Below are 7740 nucleotides of genomic sequence, written 5' to 3'. Positions count from 1 at the left end.
TTTCCTGAAGAAAAACAAAAGCCTATCACTTTCCTCAAAGAGATGGAGCATGGATGAGACAAATTTTTTTCAACCAAAGATATTCATGCAAAAATAATAGTTTGCTTTTCCATTCCAATAATTATTAAAATCACTTGCTTATTGGGAAATATGAAGGAAGGAAGGAAGGTCATAACTGAGCTGCCTCAGAGGTAGCTCCCTCTCCAGTTGTTGGCATTTCCCTGGCAGTGCTGTGTCTCTGTCCCAGTCACAAAGGCTTAAACGCCAAAGTCATCATTAGGTTTTTTCTTGACTATTAAAATGGCCTCCTATTGGCCAACCTGCCCCTAGTTTCCTCCCCATGCCTCCCTACCCACCCCTAAACCTATCCACCACACTCTGCCCAAGACAGTTGCCCCCAAATCCTCCTTTGTCACCACCCTCTCTCTCCTGCTCTAAACCCTGCATGGCTCTTGGGTGCTTCCCACAGAGACTCTCAAACTTTTCTAGAGAAGAGCCATAGTGATAATCATAGAAGAGAACAAACTCTGTCATCCATTCTTTAATTATTGATACAATTTATTCTAATAACATTTCCGAGCACCTGCAATGAACCACAGGATACAACAGTGAAAAAGCAGGCAAGAAGTCTCTGCCCTCATGGAGCTTACACTAGAGGACAGGAAGATACAGAATGAATGAATAAATAAGTTAAATCATGGTACATTAAGTGGTGATAAGCATAAGGAAAACATTAATTAGGAATGAGTAATAGTAGGTACCAGGTGTGGGTGTAGGAGGATGCTATTTTAAATAAGGTGATCAGGGAAGGACTCAATGAAAAGTGATATTTAAGCCAAGACCTGAGAAGATGAGGGAGTAAGAAATGTGCAGAGCTGAGGGAGAGAATTCCAGAAGGAAGAAATTTGACCCAAGAGCAGGCCTGGTATGTTTGAGGAGCAGCAAGGAATCCAGCAGGACTGGCATGGTCTGAGTAGGGAGAAAGAAGACACTAGATGAAACGGAGGTTTGAAAACCATCAGATGGAGTTTGGCTTTTCCCCTGAGTGAACTGGGAAGACATTGGAGGGCTCCAAACAGAGGACTGAATGGCATGGTCTGACTTATGTACTGAAGTGATAGTTCTGGTTGCTTGCTGAAAAATAGCCCATAGTGAGCAAAGGCAGAAGCCAGGAGACCAGTTAGGAGCCTAAGAGAGTGTGAGCAAGAGACGATGGATGACGGACACTTAGACCAGGGGTGGAACGAGTGGCAATTCTAGATGTGGGGTGCACACAGAGCCAATTTGCTGATTGATCAGATGTGGGGGCGAAAAGAGGAGTCAATCATGACTCCATAGTGTGAAGCCTAAAAATATAAACAATGGAGTTGTTGTTTAATGAGATGGGAGAAGAAACGGTTTATTGTGGGAAGATTAGGAGTTCCCTTTTTGGGTGTGTTAGGTATGAGATGCATATTAGAATTAGATACATCCAAGTGAGGATGTCAAGTATGTAGTTGGAATTCAGGGGAAAGGTCCAGGCTGTAGACAGCAATTTGGGAGCTGTCAGCATACAGACTGGCTGAGGTCACCATACCAGATCATGTGAATAGAGCAGTCATCCAAGGGCTGAGACCTGGGCTGTCCCACCCTCTTGCGTGGTCTGTGAAAGAGAAGAACCATCGGAGATGGAAAAGGAATGGCCACTGTGAGAGATGAGACCCTAGAGGGATGTGGGATCCTAGAAGCCAACCGAAGAGAGTGCTTCCAGGAGGAGAGGCTGATAAACTACATCAGATTCCGCAGTGGTCACCTCAGCTGAGGGCAGATCATTGACCACTGGATTTAGCAACATGGAAGCTACTAGGGACCTGACAAGATCAAAGTGGGAGCAAAACACTGATGGGGTGTGTTCAAGAGAGACCAGGATGAGGAGAAGGAGAGACAGTACATTTAAACACAACCCTTTGAACGAGTGTTGCCATTAAGGAAGCCAATTAAAGGGGCCACAGCTGGAGGAGAATATGGGGTCAGGAGAGGGCTTTCCTTAAGATGGGAGAAATGTCATCATTTTTGTATGTCACCGGAAAGTTGGAGGTGCATTGGCTAAAGCAGCCTGCCCTAAGCATAAAACTTCTTAGAAGTCTTAAAGATTCACATCAGTTTTCCCTTTTATTCTGAAGAATATCTATTTTAATTTACAAGTAATCAATCCTTCCAAAATCTTTGAGTAAAACTGACCCTCAAAAAAGTACACTATATTTTTCCTATCGCCCTGCAAGTACTCATAGGATATACATGCCCCATTCTGAGAAGTGGCTTCAGATTAGGGCCTGGCTGTATAGCCTGTCTTTCCAGGCCCCCAGTACCCTGAACACAGCTCCTTTCCTGGCCTCCTTCTCCCTCCACACTAACACATACACACTATTTCGGCCAGAGTAGTCTGTAGCCTTCCTACATTTCCAGGCAATGGGCCTATTAAGGAGGTAGTTCTGTGACTAAAAATCAAAATTTTGCCTTTCTCCCAAGTCAAAAAGTTCAAACTCTAACCAGCTTTTAAATAAAAGTTTTTCTTTTTTTTTCCCCTCCATTATCCTTAAAAATTACCAACATTTAACATCAACCAGAAGACTTGGAGAACCAAATAATGTGAAACTGGCTGGAGAAGCCAAGAGAGTGGGTGTTTCCAAGAGGGAGGGAGTCAGAACCAGTGAGGGATGTGGCCAGGAAAGCCTGAAGTGTGTGGAGTGACTCCTCCAGTGGTGAATTGACCCCTCTCTGCCAAGAGATATGCAGGGACCACACAATCTGTGTCCATCAGGATTCCTCGTGTGCTGTGTGTCAGGAGTCCCATTCAAATTCACTAGCGAAAAGTGGGGATTTACTCCCTTCTATAACTAGAATGTTTAAAGGAGGTGAATTGGCTCAGACGTGACATGATGTCATTAAGGATACACCTCTTTGTCTCCGTGTGCCTCTGTGTTGACTTCATTCTCAGACAGGCTCTTTCTAGTGGCAATAAAGGCAGATGCCAGCAGTTCCAGACTCTCTTGCTTCACAGCACCTGAAATCTCAGAAGGACAGAGTCTGTCTCTTTCCTAATAGTTCTAGCAGGCTCTGGGAAAATTTGATTGGCCCATCTTAGGTCATGTCACTTTTCCTGGACCAGTCATGTGGCCCGGTAGATGCAGAGCTCTGAGTAGTTAGGCCAGAGTCATGTGCCTCCATCCTTGAGGTTGGAGGTGAGATCTTGTTGACTGAGGATGAGGGAGATGTTGTCCTCAAAGGAAAATTGATGTGCTGTTGCCAAAAGGAAGGGGGAATGCATATTAGGTGCAAAAAGAAATACTGATCTCTATTCTATACTAATAATGTCAATTTATTTTTGAAGGAAAAACTCCTATTTTAGTCAAGAATTATCATTGATTAGCTATTCATATTTTTCTAGCTTTTTTGTTACTTCTTTGGAGCTTGAAATTAATTTTTTTAAATAAGAAAATAAGCCAAATGATACTACCAAGATGAAATCAGTAGACAAAACCGAACATTATTGAAACGGAAATCAACAGAATAATGAAAGGATAAATAAATTCAAAATTGAATTACTTTCAAAGAATAATAAATAGATTTTATGAGCTTTACATTTATAAATAAAAAAGAAACACACCACATATACAGAAGTGATTAAAAGTCATAAATGGATGTATAATGGAAAAAATGAAGGAAATGTATGATTTTTTGAAACAAAATATAAAATATCAAAATTAATCATAAAAGAATTAGAAAAGTCAAATGTTAATTACCATAGAGGAAATGGAAAAGGTGACTTTAAAACCACCATTGGTACCGATGGCATAGTGGTTGAATTTTAACTTTTAAAAATAAATAATTAAATGTTACTTAAATAATTCTAGGCCATGGAAAAATGTTAAAAGTCCTATAATTTGATATTAAAAGAGAAAATCAACTAATCAACTACACATAAATGCAAAACGTGAAAACAAATCGGCCAATAGACTCCAGCAATGAATCAGAAGAGTAATTTCATGATTGAGTTTGTACTCCAATAATTCAAGGTTAGTTTAGTATCAGAAAATCTATCAATATAATTAATTCCTACAACATTTTCCCAAGTATCTATTAATACTTAACAAAAGACCTCAAACCTGTGGCTTCAGTAAATAACAATGTATTATTGCTTGTGATTCTGTAGTTTGGCTGGGCTGAGCTGGGCTGTTCTGCCCCACAGGCTGTTGCTGAGTCACTCAAAATGCTGTGATTGTCTTTGACTGGGAGTTCAGCTGGGGCTAGAACATTCAACATGGCCTCTCATCACTCAGTAGGTTAGCCTAATCTTTATTACATCATAGTTCCTGGCTTCTAAGGGTGAGTGTTCCAAGAAGACCAATTCCATTGTGCAAGTGCTTGTTAAGCTCTGACTGCAGCATGCTTGCTAATATCCAACTGGCTGAAGTCACGTGAAGAACTCCACAGGGGTGGGAATACTGGGAAGTGTGGTTCATCGGCGTCACCCAGGTAACAGTTTACCACAACATTGAAAGAGAAAAATCATAGGACCCTACCAATGAGTGCCAAAAACACATTTGATAAAATTTAGCAGCCATTTCTAATAAAAAACTAGGTAAAAGAGGTGTGGAAACCAAGAGCAAACATTTATATTGAGTTATATGAAATCACCAATGTTCAATTCTTTCAGACCTGTAAAACAACAATTGCATATGGCTCAATTTAACATTAACTTAAATGGCAGAGTCCTGAAACTATTTCTATTAAAATCAGGAACTTGAAAGGAAAGCCATAATCATCATTACTATTTAACAATGTCTGGGTTCTAATAAACGCATTGAGACAAGAGTATTAAATAACTGGTATAAATGTTGGAGGAGTCTAAACAATCTCTAATTGCTGATGATATTGTCATATACTTAGGAAACTCAAGACAATTTTATAAAATACTACTAGAATTAATAAAAGAATTGAATGTGTTCTCTCTTCTTTGAGTAAATACCTGAAAAAACAAAACAGGAAATAATGTTTCATTCACAATAAAGTCAAAACTTTTGTAGAAATAAAATGATAAGGAGGACATTTAACTATAACATCAAAGTATCTAAGCCACAATCTTAACAAATTGAAGAATATTTCATAGTCTTGGTTGAGAACATAACATAATTAAAAAAAAAAATCCATCCTCCCCAAATTAAGATACAAATCTAACGCGATTACAGTTGGAATGCCAGCAATGTTGGGAAGGTGAGAGATTGGATAAAATTGTCTTAAAATTTATATAGAAGGATAAATGCCTGAGAATAGCTAAGAGAAAATTTTAAATAGGTAAAAATTTAAATTAAAATTAAGAGAAAAATTCTACAGTGAAAAAATTTTTCCCATTCTTGTCCCACACCTGCCCAGGTCCATCTCACCCCCACCCACCCAGAGTTTCCTTATATACATACAAGTGGATTCAAATACAGAATCTTGTTTTTCCCTATGTTTTACATAAAGAGTTGCATATTACTCATTCTGAACCTTGTTTTTTGCTAAATCTCCAAGAAATGTGTAGCTTAAAAAGAACGTTTTGATCCTTTGTTATATAGCTGTTTCATGTTTGTTTAACTAGTCCTCTAGTATTGAAAACTGAGGTTGTTTCTAATACTTTGTTACTACAAACAATGTTGCAGGTATGTGTGTGTGTATGTGTGTGTGTGTGTGTGTGTGTATGCACACATTTTCTCCTTAATAAAAATATATCTGTAGAATAACTTCCCAAAAGTACAATCTTGCCGGGAATATGCATTTGACATATTGCCAAATTGCCCTACATAGGGGTTATGCTCTTACCAGAAATGAATGAGAATGTGTTTGCCCAGAGTCTCATCAACACGGGGTGTTATAAAACATTTGGATTACTGCCAGTTTAAGAGGTGAAAAACAGTATCTCAGCATAGTATATTTGCACTTTTTTTTCTTATTAGGAGTGAGACTGAGCATCTTTTAAGGGACATTTGTATTTTCTTTTCAAAAATTTTTCATAGTCTGCTCATATTTCCTCTGGGTTGAAGGATAGACAAATGAATCAATGGAACAAAATAGAGAGTCCTGAATGGAACTAACCATATACTTTTGGTTTCATTTAAGACAAAAGTGAGCTTTCACCTCTAGACAAGACAAATTTATAGACATTGAAAGCAGACCTGTGGTTGTGTAGGCTAGAGGATGAACAGGCATAAGAAAAATTTTTGGGGTGATGGAAATGATCTTTAGCCAGATTGTGGTGATGATTGCTAAACTCTATTAACTTACTAAAATCACTTAATGATGGGTGAATTTTGTGGTGTGTGAATTATATCTCAATAAATGTTTTTAAAAGTGATTTTTCAATCCAGTGGGAAAAATTAGGTATTAAATAAGGATGCTAGAACAACTGACTATGCAGCCAGAAGAAAATTTAAATGGACCCCTCTTTTACCCCGTACGCAAAAATGAATTCTAGGTGGGTTAAAGACCTAAATGTAAAAAATTAAAATAACAATAATACTAGAACATCACATGCAAAATCTAGGGTGGGTGATAAGACCTTTTCATTAAGACCAGAAACTCAGAAGCTATAAAAGGACACATAGGTATTTGAGAAAATGAAAATGAGAAACGTTTGGAAAAGATACCATAAACTAAGTGAACAGATGAAGAGCAGATTGGGGATTTGGGGAGGACTGGCCACTCAAAGATCAGACAGAGAGTAAATAGCTAGAATATACAAAAAAAAAAAAAAAGTCTTATAAAACAAATATATAAGGCAGGGGTAAACATCACAACAGAAGGCAGAGAAAACTGAGAAAGGGATATGAATAGGCAATTCACAAAAAAGCAGTCCCAGGTGGCCAATAAGTATGTGAAAAGAGGCTCAAATCCGTGTGAAATCAAGGAGACAAAATCACAATAAGACATCAGTTTGCACAGATCAGATGGGAAAATTAGAGACCGACGACCCTTACTGTTAAAGAAGTGGGGATTTTCATACATGCCTGGTTGGAAAGCAATACAGCAACATCTGTTACGATTACAAATACATACATCTTTCACTCAGAAATCTCACTCCCAGGAATCTGTCTCTTAGGAACGAAAGCTTCCAAACCCGAGGGTGTGTTTACACGGAAGTGGACTGCATTATAAACAGTAGTAAAATCAAACAAACAAAAACCCCAAACCTGGAAACAAAGTGAAGATCATGGGAATGGCTGAATAAAGGATAGTTCTGCCACCCCATAAAGTTATATGTGGCCATTAAAAAGAGTAAATTGGAGCGGAGAGGGTATAGCTCAGTGGTAGAGCACATGTTTAGAAAGCACAAGGTCCTGGGTTCAATCCCCAGTACCTCTATTAAGATAAAAAAATAAACCTAATTACCTCCCCTCCAAAACAAACAAAAAAGAATAAATTGGAGCTAAACCAAGTGAATTAAGAGAGATTCCATCAGGTGTTGGAGAAAACAAAAATCAAGATACACAAAAATATAAAAATAATAAAATAATGATAAACAACTTAAACATGTATCTGTATAACTGTACATGGATGTTTATAGATGATAGTATGAATATGGAGAAGAAATAATGGGAGGATAATGTCTTAGTCAGCTCCAGCTGCTATAACAAAATACCTAGATGGGTAACTTAATCAACAGACACTTACTTCTCACAGTCCTACAGTCTGACATCCAAGATCAAGGTGTTGAAAGATTCG

At 38.2% G+C, this 7740-nt stretch overlaps 1 non-coding gene across 1 annotated transcript; it reads left to right on the top strand.

Moving 5' to 3' along the window:
* The first annotated feature begins 7307 nt into the window (after window positions 1-7307).
* TRNAS-AGA (transfer RNA serine (anticodon AGA)) lies at window positions 7308-7380 on the top strand. Its single transcript has one exon. It is a non-coding gene; the product is annotated as a tRNA-Ser (tRNA).
* The last annotated feature ends 360 nt before the right edge of the window (window positions 7381-7740 follow it).

The sequence above is a fragment of the Camelus bactrianus genome, chromosome 2 (genome assembly GCF_048773025.1).
Source record: "Camelus bactrianus isolate YW-2024 breed Bactrian camel chromosome 2, ASM4877302v1, whole genome shotgun sequence".
In the NCBI taxonomy this organism is placed as follows: Eukaryota; Metazoa; Chordata; class Mammalia; order Artiodactyla; family Camelidae; genus Camelus; species Camelus bactrianus.
The sequence above is the reverse complement of the archived record's forward strand: the minus strand, read 5'-3'. Positions and strand labels throughout refer to the sequence as shown.